Consider the following 24,796-nt stretch of genomic DNA (forward strand, 5'->3'; position numbering starts at 1 on the left):
CAGTTGGAATAGCTCTCATCTCTGTTTTATAATTTGTGGAAACCGCTTCTTGAGTTGAGTTTGGTAGTTGTTATATGGCAATTTTAGCTCAATACTTTGGTTCTATCTTTAGTGTTCCTTATAAGAAATCATAAAGTCCAAGGGAGAAAGCATGGGAATGTCTTTAGAATCTGAAAAATAAATACAGGAAGTAAAGACATAAACTTTAGGACCTTGACTCAAAGAAATGGTCTTTACATATCAAAAGAGCAGACCACATTATTGAAAATTTACATAAGACTCATGCTTACTCAAAGAGCACAGAACACTCTCCATATTTAAACTAAGTGATGTTTGTTGCTGAATCTCACATGTTTCAGGCAGCACTCAAGTTACAGTGTTTGGTATGACCTAGAAAATTCTGAAAGAGATGGGAATACCAGACCACCTGACCTGCCTCTTGAGAAATCTGTATGCAGGTCAGGAAGCAACAGTTAGAACTGGACATGGAACAACAGACTGATTCCAAATAGGAAAAGGAGTACGTCAAGGCTGTATATTGTTACCCTGCTTATTTAACTTCTATGCAGAGTACATCATGAGAAATGCTGGACTGGAAGAAACACAAGCTGGAATCAAGATTGCCAGGAGAAATATCCATAACCTCAGATATGCAGATGACACCACCCTTATGGCAGAAAGTGAAGAGGAACTCAAAAGCCTCTTGATGAAAGTGCAAGTGGAGAGTAAAAAAGTTGGCTTAAAGCTCAACATTCAGAAAACAAAGATCATGGCATCCGGTCCCATCACTTCATGGGAAATAGATGGGGAAACAGTGGAAACAGTGTCAGCCTTTATTTTGGGGGCTCCAAAATCACTGCAGATGGTGACTGCAGCCATGAAATTAAATGACGCTTACTCCTTGGAAGGAAAGTTATTCCCAACCTAGACAGCATATTCAAAAGCAGAGACATTACTTTGCCAACAGAGTTCCGTGTAGTGAAGGCTAAGGTTTTTCCTGTGGTCATGTATGGATGTGAGAGTTGGACTGTGAAGAAGGCTGAGTGCCAAAGAATTGATGCTTTTGAACTGTGGTGTTGGAGAAGACTCTTGAGAGTCCCTTGGACTGCAAGGAGATCCAACCAGTCCATTCTGAAGATCAGCCCTGGGATTTCTTTGGAAGGAATGATGCTAAAGCTGAAATTCCAGTACTTTGGCCACCTCATGAGAAGAGTTGACTCATTGGAAAAGACTCTGATGCTGGGAGGAATTGGGGGCAGGAGGAGAAGGGGACGGCAGAGGATGAGATGGCTGGATGGCATCACTGACTCAATGGACGTTGAGTCTCAGTGAACTCTGGGAGTTGGTGATGGACAGGGAGGCCTGGCGTGCTGCGATTCATGGGGTCGCAAGGAGTCGGACATGACTGAGCGACTGAACTGAACTGAACTGACATCTCTCTTACCGTTATGAAGAGACTTTTGATTATGAAACAAAAAGCTCCTATTTCTTAAATGGTAGAGCTCATATAAAAGGCTCAAAGAAGGTCTCATCCTGTGTTAAACACACCTTTGATAATGTAGGGTTGGCAATTTCAAAGATGCTCACCACCAATAAGCATAGGCAGCTCACTTGGATTGTGCTGTTGGTAACTCATCACTCATACCTGCCCCATCTTACTGAAACAACAGCAGTGGCAGCTGAGGAGACACTACTTGCAATGAAATTTACTCAGGTAGATGGTAAAATTGGCTATTGAATTGTATCTTTTATGCTAGAGTTTTCTTTCTTCTGCCTTTTTTTTGTTTGTTTTTTCTTTGTTCTATTCCTTGAGATTCATTTTTTGACATCTATATTGTCATTATTTTCCCTAGTATTTTGTCTATTATGATTTTTTGAAAGAAATATTCTTATGAAATTTTCAGTAATGATAAGACAGCAAAAACAGGCAATATGATATGTGATTAAATGCATATATATACATACATACACACACACACACACATATGTGGGTACACATTACATTAAATAGACTTAGCTTTAAAAAATGAAGGTTGTCTAGATTTAGTCTTTAAAATGATCAGGTAGAAAATTCACTTGCAAAGTGTACTCTTTGACCATTTTGAAGGTTCCTAGATTTATTTCAGGCAGTCAATACATCCCAGCAATAGCAAATAACATCTCTAACATTTTACAATCTTTGAAGTCCAGGAACAAACAAGGATTTTCTAGTTTTATTCTTTATACTGTATAAATACTGCATTCTATAACAATTATATACATTTTCCAGATTTAATTTGCTTTGAAAAGTCTCCAGTGGGTGAAATAAAACACAATAAGGCACAATGCTGTCTAAATTAAAAGTTGTTTCTGTTTTAAAGGGTTTATATGAGTGAATTCTGCAATTAAAATTCATTGACAAATATACTGAATTTTTTTTCCTGTTGACATTTTACTCAAAACATATCTGTTGCTTTTAAAGGCAGTGAGATAAATGTTTGGAAAGAGAGATTTGTGCTCAAAAAGTCCTATTGCAAAGACAAAAGCAAGTTGTAAAAATAAAATTGCACAGTAAAATGTATTTATTTTATTTACAAACTGCAAAAGCATTTTGTTGTAAAAGTAACTTTAAACAAAAACAACAAAAAAAAACCTGTACTAAATTCCAAATACTTGAAAGATAGATAATTGTCTATAGTTGAAATCACTCAAAAGCACTCCTCCAGCTCTTATACCTGGAGACCAGCCAGGCTCCCTCAATCAGATTCACTTATCAGGTGTTAAAAATAAATGAAATGGAAATTCGCAGATTGGATCCAGTGTATTCCAAGTGCGCATATTCACAGGAACTCTTCCAGTAAATCATAAAACAATAGAACTGAAATTTTAGAGTAGTGTCAAAGGCACCTGCCTAAATATTCTTCTATCTCTTGGTCCATGTACATATTACATAAGCTGATGGGCTCTGCATTGCATCAATGACCTATGTTTGTGTAGAATATCATAGCTGTTTAAAGGTTATGATGTAGTAATATGAGTTCTTAATGTGAAGAAAAAAAAACACAAAAGACAAGAAAATGCACTTTCCCTTTGGGAATTTTAGATTAATTCATTTTGTTTTATGCTTATGAGTCATATAGGCTTACCAGGTGGCACAGTAGTAAAGAATCCGCCTACCAATCAGGAGATGTGGGTTAGATCCTTGGGTTGGGAAGATCCCATGGAGAAGGAAATGGCAACCCACTCTAGTATCTTGCCTGGGAAATTCCACAGACAGAGGAAGCTGGCAGGCCACAGTCCATAGGGTCACTGAATGTTTAGTAACTAAACAGCAGCAGGGGCAGCATGAGTCATATATCTAAACTGTTCCATTTTCAAAATAAATGTAATTATAGAGCCCAGTCAGTCAGTTCAGTCAAACAGTCATGTCCGAATCTTTGCGAACCCATAGACTACAACTCACAAGGCTTCCTTGTCCATCACCAACTATCAGAACTAGCACAAACTCATGTCCATTGAGTCAGTGACCCCACCCAACCGTCTCATCCTTCATTGTCCTTTTATCTTCCTGCCTCAGTCTTTCCCAGCATCAGGGTCTTTTCCAATGAGTCAGTTCTCATCAGGTGGCCAAAGTATTGGACCTTTCAGCATCAGTCCTTCCATTGAATATTCAGGACTGATTTCCTTTAGGATTGACTAGATCTCCTTGCTGTCCAAGGGATTCTCAAGACTCTTCTCTGTTGAGGTCCCTTAATGGACCAGGACCTGGTGGTCCAGAGTCAACCAAGAAGAAAGTAAAGGAGAGAGAAAGAGGCTGATATTCCTTGGTTTATGAAGAAAGCCAATGAAGCCCCTAGCATGGGGCTTGCTCTGTTGATGAAGGCCTCAGGCGCCCTCTCAAGGGGGTTAAGGCACAGAGCGCCTTCTCAAGAGGATCTTAGAAGCCCGGGCAGGAAAGTGAACCCAGAGGACCTCTGATCCAGGGGATCAGCCTGAAAAAGAGAGAGAGGGAGAGAGAAAGAGAGAAAGCAAGACACAGGGACCAAAGCTCTGATGGAACAGAGGTGTTTTATTCAACATTGTGTAAGTATTTATGCTGTCTTACAAGATAGCTATTTTTAGCAGAGATAAAAGCAAAACTTACAAGGAAACATGAGGTCATCCATATGAAAGAGGGTTATAAATAATCACTTTTACCATATGGTTCATAAAAAGGAAGAGGGTACTTATCACCGTATAGAAAAACTAAAGAAGGAAATGCCTGGATTCCTCAGCCCCCAGGAGTGGATTGCCTCTCCTCTTAATTCCTGAATATTCAGGAATTAATAAGGAACAGAGAATTCCTGACAGATCCAAAACGGCACACAAGAAGCCTCCTGTTAAATGCTTCCTGAAAATTCCCCCTATTTTATTATATTTGTAAAAAAAAAAAAAAAAGGTCCTGACCAAATGAGTTTGGTTAGTATTAACCAACCTTATAGAAAGGTGACGTTAAACAACAAATATAATTACCAAGACAATGACCAAAGTTATACTTTCAGACCCGATGTTGTGGGTAACACTTTGAAACCATCTTCGTGGGTCTAGCCTGGATAATTTGTTCAGCTAAAGTTTCCAAATTAGTGGAAGAGGACAGACATTTAGAAAAAGTTTTAAAGATTATTTTGGTAGTAATTGTACATTCAGAGAGACATTATCATGTATATTTTGTAAATGAAATTTGATTTGTTCCCAGTTGTAGGCACTATGATTGAATTGAACAGAAGTAACACAAAATTGAGTAGTTTAGGAATAGAGGAGTTAAGACAAGTATATAGTTTGTAATTAATACAAGTTACAGAACATAAAAGTCCTATTAAATTGTAAATTTTCTATGGCTATAACAAAAGGAAGTGGGACACAAGCCTATAAAATATAAAGGACACAGGCCTATATAAAATATGACTGATTATAGCGAAAGAAATAGTTACTATGACCACGACTGGTCTCTATGAAATGTCCAGTCCAAGTTTTAAGTTCTTTGGTGCTCTGGAGCTCGCAGCCAGTTTCCAAATGTCCCATTGTTCAGGCCCACTCTGTTTATCGAGGACATCCTAGGATGAGGTGGGGCTAATCCACCGTCAAGCTACCCAAGAAATCCTTTGTCATAGTGATGTTCCATCCTAGTGTCAGTGACCTTCCATATCACACACAGTGTTGTTAATATCATCTGAGCAATCAGATAACCACATACCATGGGGTCTCCAATCAACAGTTGTACGATTAGCCACAAACATTGATTTTCTTGACTTGGTTTGACATTTGTCCCAACGAACAGGAACATAAGTGAAGTTCTTATAAGTAAACCCTTGGCATAATGTTCTTTCCCTAACTCTTTTCCTAAAGTCTCAGTAGTATAAACATGGTTCACAGACAAAGAAAAGGCAGTAAATAGTCTAAGCAACATCTGAGAATCCTTTTTGGGATGCAGGGCAAAAGCCCAAGTTTGTCCGCTGACGTTTATGCACAATTTTTCTGGGCCTATGCACAAGGGAAGGACTTCATAGCCTAAAGAAATGTTAATTAGTTTCCCCCCTCCCCACCCAGGGTGTGAGGGCCCTTTCACATTCCAGGGAGGGGGTATATGGGTGGAGTCATTGGTTGATATGATCAGTCTTTTTTCTGTCCATTCTATGACCTGCCATAGAGGGGGGTTGGGTAAGTCAGGGCTCGAGCAGGGGGAGGCGACGCACTCCTGCTTGGCATTGCCAGGAAAATGTATCCAGGACTCCGAGGCATTCCCTGTTGAAAGACCAAATTTTCAGCTCAATTAGTAAGGGATTTTATTTGTCTCCAAGTGGGGAGATCATAAGGTTGATGTTGCCGAGGACAGTGCTTTCTGGAGATCTTTAGAGCGGACATAGCCCATATTGGAATTTCTTCTTCCTGGGGTTCTTGTTGTTTCATCTCCATTTTGAATGCTGGGGTCCCCCTTGGATCGAATCTTCCAAAGAGGTTAAAAACTTTAAAACAAATAAAGCTGTATTAACAATAGTTACAGGTTTAGAAAATATCATATGTTGGAATCTAGTAAAGTCTGATTTAGATAAGGAAGACAGTAGTGTACCTTGTGTATTCCCACTTTTTAAATTTTTTTATTTGTAACTTTAGTGTGTGATGTGTTTGACTATGTCTTGTGTCTGTGAATTATAAGGAATACTTGTAATATGTTTAATAGAAAAAGATTGTAAAAATTGTTTAAAGTGTCTGGAAATATAGGCAGGGCCATTGTCTGTTTTTATAGAACTAGGAGTCCCCATTACTGTAAAACAAGCTAATAAGTGAGTCATAACGTTTTGTGTAGCCTCACCACGAAGAGTGAAGAGGTGTGGCCCAAATAAAAGCATTTGGTTGTAAACCACAAGGCTTAATACCTTGTGTTATTTCCACATGTTAGGAGATGCCATTTGTTAGATTTCTTTTTTATAACAAAATTAAGAGAGTTCCAAGGAGAACAAGATTCCTCAATATGTTGTAATTCTAGTTGTGTGTCTATAAGTTCCTTAGCCGCCTGTAATTTCTCTTTCGTGAGGGGCCACTGTTCTGTCAAAATAGGCTCGTCATTCTTCCAAGTTATTTTAATAATTGTATTGTTTGTTAAGTGAGCAGTGGCCCCCAGGAAAAATGTGGAATGTATATCTGAGTTTGTCATATCTGATATCATTTTATTAAAAGCATATATCTTACTTTTCCTTAGCAACTATAAAGTGTCTTGTATATTAGCATTTTATAGATTGGTGAATATATTTATTATATCATATTATAATATATATTTATTGTATATAAATTTATATTTATATATAAATATATTTACATTATATAATATATTTATTAATAGTTTAAAATATCTTTAGTTTTTCTGTAAGAAAAACTTTTTGTAAGAGGAAGATAATGCTTAGTAACTAATGTTTTAAAATCGTATTTTATTTGGAAATGACCTACCTATTTAATAAACTTTTATTATTTAGTTTAGTACAACTTTAGAAATTTAAGTTATCCCAATCCTGAGATTACTTTAGATTATAATAATAGATTATTCTATTAAAAATATAATTATTTTAATAGAGTTTATCTAAAAGTTTTTATCTTATTTATATATGTGTGTATATATATATAGAGAGAGAGAGAGAGAGAGAGTTACCTTTTTGTTGACAAATTTAGTTTACCTTAAACCTAGGCATACTAAAAGTATTATATAATGTTGATGACTTAAGACATGTCATAATTAGATTAGCAAACAATTATATTTAAATTATATTTGTATTTAAATAAACATTATATTTAATATTTTTCAGTTCATGTGAATTTGAATTTAAATAGAGCTCATTAACTTCATATTATCTAAAAACAAAGTTGGTATATCGATGGCAGCACTGCCGGATGTAGAGGGTTTGAGGGAAAAGATGGAATTTGCCCCAGGTTTTTGTTGAAGGGGACCTGGGGGGTCCCCTGCTTGGAGTTTCCTGGAATAGGTTTTCCTTCAATTTCAAATTTAGACTTACAATCTTTGGCCCAATGCATTTCTCTATTGCAGCGAGGGCAGATTTTTGGAGGTTTTTTACATTTTTTCCTTTTTTATTTTATTTTAGCTTTCTTAGGGCAGTCCCTTTTTAAATGGTTCTTATTTCCACATGTAAAGCATCTTTCATTTCCCTTTCTTAAGGCAGCAACTGTTGTTTCAGCTAGCATTTGCGTCTTTTGTGTTTCTAATCCTAGAGTGCGACAAGCCTTCAAATAATCAATAATAGTCCCTGTCTCAAGAATTGGAGCTATAGCTTTTTGACATTCCTGATTTGCATTTTCATAAGCAAGTAATTTCTCTAGTTGCCTTTTGGCTTCTTCTCCAGTTACAGTATGGGAAATAGCATTTTGTAATCTAGCTAAAAAAACCAGCATACGTTGCATTAAGTCCCTGAACTTTAAATAAGTGATGAAGTAAAGTAGAAAAGTGATGGGGCTTTCCAGCTATTTTACCCATGTCTAAGTACTTACCGGCCTCAATAGGCCCTGGGGTCACTCCGTCTGAATCTGCCTACGTGTACCAAGTCCCTGTTCGGGCTCCACTTGTTGAGGTCCTTTAATGGACCAGAACCTGGTGGTCCGGAGTCGACTGATAAGAAAGTAAAGGAGAAAGAAAGAGGCTGATATTCCGTGGTTTACAAAGAAAGCCAATAAAGCCCCTGGCACGGGGCTTGCTCTGTTCACAAAAGCCTCAGGCGCCCTCTCCAGGTGAAAACACAGAGCGCCTTCTCGAGAGGGTCTTAGAAGCCCAGGCAGGAAAGTGAACCTAGAGCACCTCTGTGCTCCAGGGGATCAGCCTGAAAAAGAGAGAGAGGGAGAGAGAGAGAGAGAGAGAGAGAGAGAGAGAGAAAGCAAGACACGGGGAGCAAAGCTCTGATGGAGCAGAGGTGTTTTATTCAACATTGTATAGGTATTTATACTGTCTTACAAGATAGCTATTTTTAGCAGAGATAAAACAAAACTACAAGGAAACATGAGGTCATCCATATGAAAGAGAGAGGGTTGTAAATAATCACTTTTACCATATGGTTCATAAAAAGGAAGAGGGTACTTATCACCATATAGAAAAACTAACGAAGGAAATACCTGGATTCCTCAGCCCCCGGAACAGGCTTGCCCCTCCTCTTAATTTCTGAATATTCAGGAATTAATAAGGAACAGAGAATTCCTGACAGATCCAAAACAGCACACAGGAAGCCTCCTGTTAAATGCTTCCTGACACTTCTCCAACACTACAATTCAAAAGCATCAATTCTTTGGCTTTCAGCTTTCTTTATGGTTCAGCTCTCACATCTATACATGACCATTGGAAAAACCATAGCTTTGACTAGACAGTCCTTTGTTGGCAAAATAATGTCTCTGCTCTTTAATATGCTGTCTAGGTTGGTCATAGCTTTTCTTCCAAGGAGCAAGCATCTTTTATATTCATGGCTGCAATTACCATCTGCAGTGATTTCGGAGTCCAAGAAAACAAAGTCTTTCACTGTTTCCATTGTTTCCCCATCTATTTGCTATGAAGTGATGGGACCAGATGCCATGGTCTTCATTTTTCGAATGCTGAGTTTTAAGCCAAATTTTTCACTCTCCTCTCTCACTTTCATCAAGAGGCTATTTAGTTCCTCTTTACGTTCTGCCATAAGGGTGGTGTCATCTCCATATCTGAGATTATTGATATTTCTCCCTGCAAACTTGATTCCAGCTTGTGCTTCATCCAGCAGGGCGACAGTATACAGCCTTGATGTACTCCTTTCCCAATTTGGAATCAGTCCATTGTTGCCAGTCTGGTTTTAACTGCTGCTGCTTGACCTGCATACATAATTCTCAGGAGGCAGGTAAGGTGGTCTGGTATTCCCATCTCTAAGAATTCCATAGTTTGTTATGACGCACATGGTCAAAGGCTTTGGCATAGTCAATAGAGCAGAAGTAGATGTTTTTCTGGAATTCTGTTGCTTGTTTGATGATCCAAGGGATGTTGCCAATTTGATCTCTGGTTTCTCTGCTTTTTCTGAATCCAGCTTGAACATCTGGAAGTTCTCGATTCACATACTATTGAAGCCTAGCTTGGAGAATCTTGAGCATTACTTTGCTAGCGTGTGAGATGAGTGCAATTGTGTAGTAGTTGGAACATTCTTCTGCATTGACTTTCTTTGGGATTGGAATAAAAACTGACCTTGTCCAGTCCTGCGGCCACTGCTCAGTTTTCCAATTTTGCTGGATATTGAGTTCAGTTCAGTTGGTGTCCAACTCTGTGACACCATGGACTGCAGCACCTCAGACTTCCCTATCCATCACCAACTCCTGGAGCTTACTCAAACTCATGTCCATTGATTTGATGGTGCCATCCAGGCATCATATCCTCTGTCATCCCCTTCTCCTCATGCCTTCCAGTGAGTCATTTCTTTATATCATTTGGCCATATATTGGAGTTTCAGCGTCAGCATCAGTCCTTCCAATGAATATTCAGGACTGATTTCCTCTAGGATTGACTCATTGGATCTCCTTGCAGTCCAAGGGAGTCTCAAGAGTCTTCTCCACACCACAGTTCAAAAGCATAAATTCTTCAGCGTTCAGCTTTCTTCATAGCCCAACTCTCACATCCATACATACTGAGTGTAAGCTATACTTTAACAGCATCATCTTTTAGGATTTGAAATAGCTCAACTGGAATTCCATCACCTCCACTAACTTTGTAGTGGTGCTTCCTAAGGCCCACTTGACTTCCCATTCTAGGATGTCTGGCTCTAGGTGAGTGATCACACCATCATGATTTTCCAGGTCATTAAGATCTTTTTGGTAGTTCTTCTGTGTATTCTTGCCACCTCTTCTTAATATCTTCTGCTTCTGTTAGGTCCATACTGTTTCTGTCCTAAAGTGTGTGCATGTTTGCATAAAATATTCCCTTGGTATCTCTAATTTTCTTGAAGATATCTCTAGTCTTTTCTATTGTTTTCCTCTATTTCTTGGTATTTATCACTTAGGAAGGCTTTCATCTCTCCTTGCTGTTCTTTGGAACTCTGCATTCAAATGGGTATATCTTTCCTTTTCTCCTTTGCCTTTAGCTTCTGTTCTTTTCTCAGCAATTTGTAGGGCCACCTCAGACAACCATTTGGCCTTTTTTGCATTTCTTTTTCTTGGGGATGGTCTTGATCATTGCCTCTTGTACAATGTCATAAACCTCTGTCCATAGTTCTTCAGGTACTCTATAAGATCTAATCCCTTGAATCTATTTGTCACTTTCACTGTATAATCATAAGGTATTGATTTAGGTCATACCTGAAGTGTCTAGTGGTTTTCCCTACTTTCTTCAATTTAAGTCTGAATTTTACAATAAGGAGTTCATGATCTGAGCCCAGTCAGCTCCCAGTCTTGTTTTTGCTAACTGTACAGAGCCCAATACTGGTACACTAATGGGAACTTGATTTTTTAAGAAAGTTTTTGCTGAGAATCTGTTGTATGCCAAGCCCAGCACTTGGGAGACACTGGAAATACGTAGCTTTTTCTTTCCATATATTGAGTTATTAACTTATTGATATTTTCTTCTCAAATAGTTGAATTTGGTTGCATGTTAAAAGAAATCTAATAATTAAAAATTTTGAACTGGAGAGGGTCTTGGAGATGAGCTATCCTAACTGAAGCCTTTGTTTTGTAGAAAAGAAACTAAGCAAGAGAAATGAAGGGACTTACTTTCAGTCACAAGACTAATGTGTGTTTGTTTGTAGCCCAGTTGTGTCTGACTCTTTGCAGTCCGATGAACCATAGCCCACAAGCTCCTCTGTTTATGGGATTCTCCAGGCAAGAATGCTGGAGTGGGTTGCCATTCCCTTCTCCAGGGGATCTTCCCAACCCAGAGATAGAACCTGGGTCTCCCACATTGCAGGCAGATTCTTTACTATCTGAGCTATCAGGGAAGCTGCTGCTGCTGCTGCTAAGTCGCTTCAGTCATGTCCGACTCTGTGCGACCTCATATACGGAAGCCCAACAGGCTCCCCTGTCCCTGGGATTCTCCAGGCAAGAAAACTGGAGTGGGTTGCCATTTCCTTCTCTAATGCACTGAAAGTGAAGTCGCTCAGTCGTGTCCAACTCTTAGCGACTTCATGGACTGTAGCCTACCAGGCTCCTCTGTCCATGGGATTTTCCAGGCAAGAGTACTGGAGTGGGGTGCCATTGCCTTCTCCATCAGGGAAGAGGGTCCAGCAATTAGGACTCAGTTCAAAACAGTGAAAAATATTTCAGATTTAGAGTCAGGCCTATTTTATTCTGAATAGGATAAATTTTATGGAAGATTGTGGAAACTTATCTAATACTAGATCATTCCTGTGTTGGTTCCATTGTGAATATGAAGAAGCTCCTGTATGTGTAGCTAACTTTAAAAAGGTGGCTGATTTCCAAATTTTGCATGAAAAATGGGTCAAAATAGCAGTTAATAGAAGTGGTAGTGATTCGGGTTGATTCCATAATACTGCTCCTATTCCACATTATCACATCCTTCTCATTCTAATTATCTGTACCTTTTTAAGTTGCACTATTTTTAAGATCCTAAAATAGCCTATGTATATTAGACACAATTTTAGAGGACTATGAATAATGCAAAAATAAATATAAGAAAGCAAAAAGAAATGAGAAGACATGACCAGAAAGAACACAGCCACTATCAAGGCCCATGCACCTAAGAAAATGTATTTACATTGTTTTTCTACTTCTGAAATTATGTTGACTATATTCTTCTTTGCAATAGAAATGCATTTGGACTCCTTCTTTATGTGATTCTTAGGAGAAGTCTGAACTCCACTTTGGCATTTGTAATTCTTGTTCAGTAAGTGATTTGGCATGCATATAGTAGAGATAAATCTTTCTGGAAGTGAGAACTATGACTGAAGACAATCCCAAGGTTAAGTTTTCTACTACACTCCTATTAGCATAAAGTCTTTTCTGTGAGTGCCAAAATGAACATTTAAGTATATTAGTGAAGAAAGCACTGGCATAAAGAGGAAAACATTCATTCTAAGTCTTGTGTTATTCTCGAGCTACTCCATTAATTCAGTGGGAATTTGAATAAAACAAGGTGGAACATCATGATAAGATAAACATCCTTTAATTGATCACCTGTATTTTTCTGTCATATTTATGGAAAAAGCAAGAGATGCTAGTCTCTGATGTTGATTAAATATATTCAGATGTAGGTATTTGTAAAAATAATTAATACATCATTGGATAAACTGATTTTAAAATGATAATAATTGTTAATTTTATAAAGTTTAGAAATACCTTGCCTTTAAATTTTAAATATTGGTAGCTGATTGGACATATGACTATTACTTTCATTAATTTTTAATGGTTATATCATTAGTGCTCTAGGCAAAACTAGGAAGCATCATGTTTAATTATAATTTTATACATGATCAATTTGTGAAATGTTTTTATATTGAACAATTCTTCTATTAAAATAGTTAAATTTTGTGATCTATAAACAGATCAAAGGAATAAAACCTAAATTTAAATTGCAGTTTTAAAACTGTCGAGATTCATATAATATCCTCAAAGTGTAGAAATATGATATTTTAAATTTTATTTACTCAGATAAGAATAAATGTTATTAATCAGGGTCTAACTAATTTGGCTGAATTCTTATCAAGATAGGAAAATCTCAAGCCTCCTTTATGTCAAAGAGATAGTGAACTATTTTATAGAGAAAATTGGCATGTCAGAATCAATAGTTATGAATTTCTTGAAGTCAATGTGGTTAATGTTCATGGGCCATTCTTTAGACTAGATTACTGAGGCAGTGATGTGAGTGTCTGCAGTGAGAAAATAAATAACTCTAGGTGAGTAGATATGATGGTTTTGCTAAGCAATCTACTTCCTTGACTGCATTCTATAAAACATTAATTTCTTGTGGTAAAATTTCTTTTGCACATGAATAAATCAATCAGTTGGAAATATAGCATGAAAGCCTGCTCAGAAAAAAAAAAAAAAAGTTGAGCAAGAGAGGAAAAAAAGGAGAGGAAGAATGGAGAGAAAAAGGAAATCATCCTGTTAAAAGTAGCAGGCATAGGAAGCCATAGGCAAAACATCAATACTAGGTCCATTCAGTCTCTTTGGGACACCCTTATAGTCTTTAATGCCCTATTCTTATGTTCTGTGCATATACTTTCAAAAAAATTTCAAATTGCTTCATTCATATTTCATTCATTTGGTATTCTTTTTTATCATCTCCTGGTGTTCTTTTTCTTGAGTTCTGAGGGAAAAATATAATCATCAATCATTCAGTTTATGTTCCCAAATAATTTTCAAACATTCTTTAAACATTTTTAAAGTAAATCTTTGTTCTGTTTTTTTCATGATAGATTAAAAATCCCAGTGGGGTCTGAATTAAAATTAAAATCTGTATTCGTTTCCAAACTCAGTGTCTTAAAACAACACAAATTTATTCTCTTGCAGCCTGGAAACTAAAAGTCCAAAGTCAATGTAATAGAGGGCTATGCTTCCTCTCAAGGCTCAAGGGGAGATTCTGTCCCTTGCTTCTTCTAACTCTTGGTTGTTCCAGGTATACCTTGGTTTCTGGAAGCATCTCTTCAGTCTTTACCTCCATTGCCTCTGTCTCCTCCTCATCTGTCTGTGAAAGACCTCCTGTGTGTCTCTTATCCTAATACTCCTCAGTGGATTTAGGGCCTACTTGGAAATGGCAACCCACTCCAGTATTCTTGCCTGGAAAATTCCATGGACAGAGGAGCCTGGTAGGCTACAGTCCATAGGCTACAGTGCAAAGACTCAGACATGACTGAGCGACTGCACTTTCACTCACTGGACAATCCAAGGGTTTCCCTTGTAGCTCAGCTGGTAAAGAATCCGCCTGCAATGCAAGAGACCTGGGTTCCATCCCTGGGTTGGGAAGATCCCTTGGAGAAGAGAAAGGCTACCCACTCCAGTATTCTGGCCTGGAGAATTCCATGAACTATATAGACCGTGGGGTTGCAAAGATTCAGACACGACTGAGTGACTTTCACTTCACTCATTGGACAATCCAGTAGAATCTCCAATCTCAAAGTCTCTAACTTAACTATGTCTGCAAATAACCTTTTTTTTTTTTTTTTCAAATAAGGTGATATTACCAGATTCCAGGAATTAGGATGCAAAACACATCTTTGAGGGGCCAGATTTTGTTTTGATTATTTAAAAATGTTTCCTTTTATATGCAGTCCAATGAGAAGTATTCAATATAACTCTAGGAAACAGTAGAGCAGAAATAGAGTTTTGCTCCAGTAGAGCAAAAACAGTAGAGCTGAAAAGATCAGTTTCAGAGTCAGGTGGACCTGGCTTTGAATCATGGACTTTATCACTCAATAGGTATGTGGCATTAGGTAAATAATTTTAATATTAGAAAAAGATATAAAATATAGTATTCTAGGTAACATGGCAATAATCCAAAGACTTCAGATATGGTACAAATACCATTAGGGTCCGTAGTAATGTTCTAAGGCCTATGTAAGTACTTAGCAACTTCTTGGTCTTATATCTTCATATGATTCTTTCCTGGGCTTCTCTGATGGCTCAGATGGTAAAGAATCTGGGCTGCAATTCAGAAGGCCCAGATTTGATCCCTGGGTTAAGATCCCTTTGAGAAGGGAATGGCTACCCACTCCAGTATTCTTGCCTGGAGAATTCCATGGAATGAGGAGCCTAGCAGACTACAGTCCATAGGGTCACAAAGATTTGGACAAGACTGAGTGACTAATGGTTTTTCCTAGAAGTGATCTACTTGAAAATAGGCCTGTGGCTGGCCTGGTTCCAGTTCCAATCTTATGTAATTATGATGAAAATTAAATCAGATAATATGAAGTTTCTGGATCTATGTCTAAACACTGAAAGTGGTCTATAAAATATGATTTTTCAACAGACTATCTTTCTTCCATTGTATTGTTCTGCTCCTTTGTCAAAGCTTAACTAACTATATGTATGTATTTTTGTGAAAAATTTATTTGATATATTATTTTTCTATTCTTTTATCAATACCATAGTTTCTTGATTATTGTAGCTTTGGTAAGTTCTAAGGAGAAGGCAATGGCAACCCACTCCAGTACTCTTGCCTGGAAAATCCCATGGACAGAGGAGCCTGGCAGGCTGCAGTCCATGGGGTTGCTGAGGGTCGGACACGACTGAGCGACTTCACTTTCACTTTTCACTTTCATGCATTGGAGAAGGAAATGGCAACCCACTCCAGTGTTCTTGCCTGGAGAATCCCAGGGACAGGGGAGCCTGGTGGGCTGCCGTCTATGGGGTCCCACAGAGTCGGACACGACTGAAGCAACTTAGCAGCAGCAGCAGCAATAAGTTCTAAAGTCATTTATTAGTTTTAGGAGTCCCTTTATCAATTCTTTTGGGTTTTCTACTTAAATGACCTGTCATCTGCAAACAAAGGCAACTTTATTTTTTCTTTCCCAAGCTATATATCTTGTATTTTCTTGTCTTATTGCGTTAGTTAGGACATTTAGTACAATGTTGAAAGAGCAGTGGTTAGAGGGGACAGCCATGTCTTGTTTCTGATTCTAGGGGAAAACTTTGTGTTTCTTACATTTAATATGATGGTATCTGGAGGGAGTTTTGTAGTTATATTTTCGTTGAGGAAGTTCTCCTCTATTACTATTTTACTAAGAGTTTTTATAATGAATGTATGTGGGATTTTGTCAGATATCTTTTCTACATCTATTGATAAGATCATATGGCTTTTCTTTTTTAACTTCTTGATGTGCTGGATTATATTAATTTATGGTTGATTGTGAAACTAGCCTGTCATACCTGGGATAAATCCTACTTGGTCATAGTTTAATTATTTTTATGCATCGTTGGATTCAATCTGCTAATATTTTGTTGAGGCTTTTGCTTCTATATTCATGAGAGATACTGTTGAAAAGCAAAAGTGAACATTGCTCAGTTGTGTCTGACTTTTTGCCACCCCATGGGGGCTCTCTTTTCTTTCAGTGTCTTTGTCTGGTTTCAGCATTAGTGTAATGCTGGTACTAGGATAACTCATAGATAAGTTAGGAAATACTGTTTTTACTTCTATCTTCTTAGATTGTAAAGAAATGCTATAATTTATCCCTTAAAGGTTTATTAGAATTCATCATTGAACCCATCTGAGCCTGATACTTTAATTTTTGGGAAATGTTAATTATTGATTCATTTTTTTAATAGATACATGTCCATTCAGATACAGATATATACAGGATTTGTCTGTTTCTTCCTTTTTACATTTTTGTAGATTGTGTCTTTTGAGCAATTGGTCAATTTGATATCTACAGTATGAAATTTGTGAGCAAAGAATTTTTTGTAGAATTTCTTCATTGTTCTGTTAATGTTCTTGGGCTCTTTAGTGATGGACTTCTTTTATTTCTGATATTAGTAGCTTGTTTTCTTTCTCTTTTTCTTAGTTAGCTTGGATAAATACTTATGAATTTCCATGGTCTTTTAAAAGAACCATGTTTTAGTTTTATTGACTTTCCTATCAATTCCCTGTTTTGACTTTCAGTTATTTTTGCTCCAATTTGTATTATTTCATTTCTTCTGCTTTCTTTGGGTTTGATTTGATCTTTTTCTAGTTTCCTAAGGTGGACGAGTTGGACACGGCTTAGAGACTAAACAACAACAACAAAGGTGAAAATATAGATTACTGATTTTAGATAGCTCTTTTTTCCCAATATATGCACTCAGTATTCTAAATTTTCTTTAGGCACACTGCTTCTACTGCATCTCACATATTTTTGATAAGTTGTATTTTAATTTTTGTTTAGTTCAAAATATTTTTAAACTTTTCTTTCCTTGACTCATATGTTACTTAAAAGTTTTTTTTTTTAATCTCTTCATATTGGGGACTTTCAAATTATCTTTCTGTTATTAATTTCTAGTTTAATGCCATTGTTTTTCTGTATGGTTCCTATTGTTTTAAATGTGATAAGGTGTACTTTATGGTCTAGAATGTGGTATATCTTAGTAACTGTTCCATGTAAGCTTGTGAAGAATGTGTATTCTGCTTTTGCTCAGGAAGTAGTCTATAGCTATTAATTATATCCAATTATTAATTATATCCAATTGATTTATGGTACTGTTGATTTCAGCTGCATCCTTAATGATTTTCTACCTTCTAGATCTTTCAGTTTCTGAAAGAGGGTGTCAACGTCTCCAACTATAGTCGTGGGGCCATCTATTTCCTCTTGAAGTTCTATCAGTTTTTGCTTTGTGTTGTTTGTCACTCTGTTATTAGGCTCATACTGCTAAGTCACTTCAGTCGTGTCCGACTCTGTGCGACCTCATAGACGGCAGCCCACCAGGCTGCCCCATCCCTGGGATTCTCCAGGCAAGAACACTGGAGTGGGTTGCCATTTCCTTCTCCAATGCATGAAAGTGAGAAGTGAAAGTGAAGTCACTCAGTCGTGTCTGCCCCTCAGCGACCCTATGGACTGCAGCCTACCAGGCTCCTCAGTCCATGGACATTAAGAATTATATTGTGTTCTTGAAGAATTGACCCTTTTATCATTATATGATTCCTCTCTTTATCCCTGATAATTTCCTTCATGTTAAAGTTACCTCTTCCTCTCCTTCCTCCACCCACAGACTTCTTACAGAATTTTTCCTTCATCTTTGATTTTCTGTAGTTTTAAAGTGATATGCTAAGATGTCCTTTTTTGGCATTACCTTGCCTGGTGTTCTCTGAACTTCCTAGCTATGTGACACAAAACCACAGGGTTTAGTGTCTTACATTAGTTTGGGGAAACCTTTGTATTGGTCCCACAGTTACTTGGATATTCTGTTCAGGTTTTATCAGTTTTTGTTCCTTTTGCTTTTCAGTTTATGGGGTATCTATTGAAATATCTTCAAGCCCAGATATTCTTTCTTTCACCATTCCAGTCTGCTAATCTACTCATGAACCCATCAAGGCATTCTTTATTTCTGTCACATTTTTTTTTTCTGCCATTTCCATTTGGTTCTTTCTTAGAATTTTCATATCTCCATTAATGGTGCACATCTATTACTGTATGTTGTCTATTTTATGCATTAAAGTCCTCAGCATATTAATCATTGTTTTAAATTCCTTGTCTGATAATGCCAGTATTCCTGCTGTACATGAGTCTGAATATTGTTTTGTCTCTTCAAATTGTGTATTTGTGTTTTTTTTTGTCTTATTATTTCTTATAATTTTCTCTTGATACCCTGACATGATGTACTGGGTCAGCAGGAGTGCTCTAAATTGGCTTTTAGTAAAGAAAGTTCCAGAAAAACATCGATTTCTGATTTATTGACTATGCCAAAGCCTTTGACTGTGTGGATCACAATAAACTGTGGAAAATTCTGAAACAGATGGGAATACCAGACCACCTGACCTGCCTCTTGAGAAACCTATATGCAGGTCAGGAAGACCTGGAACTGGACATGGAACAGAAGACTGGTTCCAAATAGGAAAAGGAGTATGTCAAGGCTGTATATTGTCACCCTGCTTATTTAACTTATATGCAGAGTACATCATGAGAAACGCTGGGCTGGAAGAAGCACAAACTGGAATCAAGATTGCCGGGAGAAATATTAATAACCTCAGATATGCAGATGACACCACCTTTATGGCAGAAAGTGAAGAGGAACTAAAAAGCGTCTTGATGAAAGTGAAAGAGGAGAGTAAAAAAGTTGGCTTAAAGCTCAACATTCAGAAAATGAAGATCATGGCATCTGGTCCCATCACTTCATGGGAAAACATGGGGAAACAGTGGAAACAGTGTCAGACTTTATTTTTTTGGGGGGGCTCCAAAATCACTGCAGATAGTGATTGCAGCTATGAAATTAGAAGACACTGACTCCTTGGAAGGAAAGTTATGACCAACCTAGATAGCATATTCAAAAACAGAGACATTACTTTTTCAACAAAGGTCCATCTAGTCAAGGCTATGGTTTTTCCAGTAGTCATGTATGAATGTGAGAGTTGGACTGTGAAGAAAGCTGAGCACCGAAGAATTGATGCTTTTGAACTGCGGTGTTGGAGAAGACTCTTGCGAGTCCCTTGGACTGCAAGGAGATCCAACCAGTCCATCCTAAAGGAGATCAGTCCTGGGTGTTCTCTGGAAGGAATGATGCTAAAGCTGAAACTCCAGTACTTTGGCCACCTCATGCGAAGAGTTGACTCATTGGAAAAGACTCTGATGCTGGGAGGGATTGAGGGCAGGAGGAAAAGGGGACGACAGAGGATGAGATGGCTGGATGTCATCACTAACTCGATGGATGTGAGTCTCAGTGAACTCTGGGAGTTGGAGAAGGACAGAGGCCTGGCGTGCTGCAATTCATGGGGTCACAAAGAGTTGGACATGACTGAGCAACTGAACTGAACTGAACTGAACTGAATGTGATGATAAGGCAGGTGTGTGGGGGGAAGGGAAAACGAGAGTGTCCTATAGTCCAAAAATTAAGTCTTGGTCTTTTAGGGAACCTTTGACTCTGGACTTTGAACTTCACCAGTGCTTCTCCATGTTCCCCTTCTCCACCTCTACCTCTCCAATTATGTGGGACAGAATATCTGGAATAGTTTGAAGTTGGATATTTATTCCCTTCCACATAGAAGGATATAGAGTGGCTGGAATTATTTCCCTTTTCTTTTGAGAAAGCTTAGGCTAGCAGAGTTTAGTGTTTTCCTTCCACAAGGTTTAATAAGATCCCAAGAAGTTAGAGTCTGGTTAAACAATTTCTCCCAAGGGCATAATGTCTTAGGAAGAACAGAGTGCTCTAGTGTATTTGAAAATGGTTCCCTTTCTGCTCTTCCTATTAAAATCACAGTAGTCTTTTTTTTTTTCTCTCCCCAATATTATTATGATACTCTGGCTAGGCTCCTGAAGATACAGCTCACAAAAGCATGGGTGGCTCTCTATTACTGGGTACTCATGAAATTTTTAATTTTCTGCACCAAGCCTCTAGAAAATTATCAGTTATAGTTGATGTTTTCAAACCATAGCAGTCATTTCCACTTGCAAATATCAGCTGTGACTCCTAGTATTCTCTCATCTGTCTCTTTAATCTTAGGGGCAACAGTTTCATCTGTGTCCTCACCTTTATTCCAATCTTGGAAGAATTACTGATTTCTCAATCTGTTCAGCTTGTTACTCATTGTTTCAGTGGAGTGGTGACTTACAAGCCTCTTCCATGTAGAACTGGAGACCTGAAGTACTGCTATGAATATTTTTTTCTTTTTCTTTTTTTTTTTGTGCAGGGAAATATTGGATTCACCAAAATACACTTTAATTTTTGTTTTAATTAAAAGTAAGAATTGCAAAAATGCATTTGGGAAAAAATCGTTAAGATGTGATAGCTTTTGTGCCAACAATTGATTTCTTGAAAATAATTAAAGATAATTCTCAGAAATAAAAGCTTTCCCAGTAAACCCAAATTTTCACTTTGTCACATGCCTATTTATTTTTGTCCAAATGATAACCAAACCTACTCAGAGAAATCTAATATTAAGGCAGTTTATAAAAAACAATGTAAGGACTATAGCAAAAAATCAGGCAAAAATGATTTTAAGAATAGTTAAAATCTTAACTTTGTGCATGTTCTCATTTTATTATAATTTGAGGGAAAATTGCATAATTTTTATTTTTAAATGGTACTCTTTCCTATACCATTCTATATGTATTCATCTCTTCACTCATTTCTGCAAATGGATCTTATCATAACTCTTAAGATGAGACTTAGGAGAGGGAAACCTTAAACATTGCTATTAATTCTACAATTTAAAAATGTGTTTTCTATATTTCTGTTTTCCAACCAAAGGCAATAATAAAATGTACAGTGTATCTTAAAGTGAAGAAGAGTCAACTTGGGAAGAAATATTATTACTGAAATAATCTGTATTTAGTTCTACCTCCTAAATTAACTTTGATTTCTACTATATCAAAATAAATGGAAATTTCATAGCATCCTATAATAAATAGGGACTCGTTGAATATATAGTATTTATGGAGCAGAAAATAAAATTGTAGCTGTTTTGCAAGATTTTGAAATCTTCTCTAGAGAGACAAATACCACCAGCCAATGTAGAGTTACCCTTTATACACATCAGAAAAGCAGCACAAATAAAATATAAATTGTAAAAGGAAAGAAACAAAATATAGTTGAAGTTAGGTATGCTCAAATTTTCCTAAAGTGATATAAAATTAATTTAATATGATATAATGTGTATATAGCAGAGGACTTATTTTTTAGTTTCTTCTGTTTTACATTTGTCTCACTTATATGTCTATATCTTACTTTATAGATACAGTAGTCTGACATAATATCTAGGTGTCTATTTATATACCTGCCATTTATAACTTGAAAAGCTTTGTAACAACTAGTAATAAATGCATTCATAACCACATCTTCTCTAATCACTACAGTGTCTGCACTGCTATTTGGCACTCATTAGCTGAAACTGCCATTCACCTCTAATTTATGACTAGCATACAATTATGCTTTATCACTATTCCAAGTGATTACTACACTGAATCTTTCTCAGCGATATGCAACACTCCATGATAAATTGTTCTGCAGTGGATAGTTCATTTCTGTCATTTACTCTTTTTCCTTAAAATAATCTCAAGAGAATTATACTGAAATGTGAGTACTTTCTTACACTAAGATTATTGGATCAGTGCTATTCCTACATGAAGAGGGGAAAACTCTATTCACAGAAGGAAGCAGACTTGGAGTTAACAAATGTATTTGAAAATATTCTGATAAAAATGAATGATTGGGGCAACTTTAAGAATAGAGTTTGAATTTTTCTTTAGCATGAGCATATTTTGATTGAAGACTGACAAATTTAGTAATTTGACAATAAAATAAATATTTTTATATTAAAGCCCATAAAGTATGTCATGGATAACAAACAAAGAAAATAAAAACCACAAAACAATTATCATTTTGGATGTCATTTATAATCAAAATGTTTTATATTTTTTAACACTTTCTTTTCATTATCTACCTAGGATTTTCATAATAGATAAAAGTACTAACATTAACTATTTGTGTCTGACAAAGTTGTGCACTAAATATTTCACAGGCATAATCTCATATAATTCATATAGCAACCCTGTGAGTTTGGTATTAGTATCTCAACTGTACACAGAAGGAAATAAGATACAAAAAAGTTGCATAGCTTACCCAAGAGCAAACCAGGACTGCATAATTGTATTCATTTCCTAGGGTTGCTATAACAAAGCACCACAGACTGAGTTTCTTGAAAAAAACAGAAATGTAACATTCTATTAATATCAGAGTTCTGGAGGCTGAAAGTCCAAAGTCTAAGTAGGGATAGCTCCAACCTACCTCTGAGGTTTCTAGGAAAGAATGCATTCTTGGCTCTTCCAGGTCTGGTAGCTGCAAGCATTCCTTGGCTTGAGGCAGCTTAACTCCAATCTCCGCCCCCTCCTTCACAGGGCCGTTATCGTGTGCCTCTCTGTGTTCTCTCTGTTCCTTATAAGGACACCAGTTACTAGATTTAGGTGCCCACTACTCCTCCACTATGTACAGGAGGAATCATCTCAAGATCCTTAACTAATTACATCTGCAAACATTCTATTTCCAAATAAGGTTGCATTCTGAGGTTTCCAATGAAATTGAATTTGGGGGAAATGCTCTTCACCTTGCTACAATGGTGGAGCTGGAGGCTCTGTTTACATGCAGAAATACTCTAGAGTCTGTTCCCTTAAATACATATATTCTTGCCACAGACTGTACTTAGACCATATTTCATTTAGTAACCATTCCAATTATCTGGGTAGATGTTCTCTCTCTTTTACATGTACGAATACCCAGGTTCATGGGTCATAGATCAACATGAATTTAAATTCAGAGCAACTTTTCTAAAACACAGAGTATGCCATTACCCTGCTTACAACTTTTTTTTATGTGTTCCTATTCTCTTTAGAATAAAAATCAAATTTCTGAAGGGAATTTTTAGGGTCCATCAGCATCTTGCCTTTCCCACCTTCTTTAGCTCAGGTCTTCCTCTCCTTTCCCAATACTCTCTGTATCCTACCCACCCTGGCCTCTAAGCTTTCTCTGATACTGTTTCCTCTGCCCACAGCACTTCCTGCCAACATGTTTCTTCTGCCTACTCTTCCTATCTCACTTTGCCACTTCTGCTGTGTTGTCCCCTCTAACAACCTAAAGTAGGCCCCGTGAATCAGCTGTGGGTTCCCAGAGTAATCTAAGCTGCACCTACCCTAACCCATGGTACCTTGTTATCATTGCTTCTTTAATGGTCCATCAGTTTGTAAAAGCAAATATCACAAGTGTATATTCTCAGCTGCATTTTCAGTACCTAAATAGAGTGACTGCCACTAATGTATGTTGAAAGAATAAACGAATGCAGCGAATTAAAATGGAATGCATAATATCTTTATACATGAGACAAAGCAGAGGCAGGAAACTACCTAGCAACTCAAAACAGCATCTTCATCTTGTTTCAAAGAGACTTATTCTGACTTTTGGTGCACTGCTCCTCAAGAAGGAAACACCTATGGGCTTCCAGCAGGCAGCTGACTTTCAGGGTATCCTTAGTGTCATTTAGTCCTGCTCTTTTTTCATGGGTCTAGAACTTCCTAATCATCTTCTAAGAATTCATACGGAATACTCACATATCTTATTCCATTTGTCCCCACTTTGATAGTAAGTGTTGAAATACATTGAGAAAAGTATGGCAACAAGGAATAATATGCTTGATGGGACAGTCATGACTAAGAAGGTGATTGAGCTTGTTGCTTGGTCATGGTCCTGGTCCTGCCTGCATCCTGGAGTTACACAAAGCCTATACTCAACCATATGCTTCCTTCAGAGCTCACCAAATCTTTTAATGAAAGGGCAAGGAAGCATTATATGAAGTGCAGGGAAGATCTATTAGACAGTTTTGACTGAGGAATTTCAATTGGTAGAACATGATGATGTACATATACCACCTGTAGTATTGTGTGTGATGTGTGACCTCCACTCACCCAGTATGGTAACATGTAGAATTCATGCAAAACATTTTACCAGGAAGCCACCTTCCCCTATGGTAGAGTACACCATTTTGAAACAGCATGATATGTGTATTTCAGAAAACAGTTTTCCCTGAGAAAAACATCACCACCTACAACAGGGTCTCTAGTCAATTTATCTCTTGCTCCCAACCCCACTTCCAAAAAGTTTGTCATTGTGAGAGTATCTGTAGATTTACATAATGCAACCTAATTGTTTCCAATTAGAAAAT

General features: G+C 37.2%; 1 protein-coding gene and 1 long non-coding RNA gene across 6 annotated transcripts in view; one reads left to right on the forward strand and one right to left on the reverse strand.

Annotated features, from left to right (window-relative positions):
- The window catches only part of NEGR1 (neuronal growth regulator 1), a 1,028,214-nt gene that overhangs the window by 366,847 nt on the left and 636,571 nt on the right, over window positions 1-24,796 (forward strand). The gene's annotated exons all lie outside the window — the stretch shown is intronic.
- On the reverse strand, window positions 4,780-22,984 carry LOC112585807. Its single transcript, XR_003110389.2, has 4 exons — window positions 22,873-22,984; window positions 22,708-22,782; window positions 8,011-8,128; window positions 4,780-5,981 (listed from the first exon to the last, which is right to left on the reverse strand). It is a non-coding gene; the product is annotated as an uncharacterized LOC112585807 (long non-coding RNA).

This window comes from Bubalus bubalis, chromosome 6 (genome assembly GCF_019923935.1).
Source record: "Bubalus bubalis isolate 160015118507 breed Murrah chromosome 6, NDDB_SH_1, whole genome shotgun sequence".
Lineage (NCBI taxonomy): Eukaryota > Metazoa > Chordata > Mammalia > Artiodactyla > Bovidae > Bubalus > Bubalus bubalis.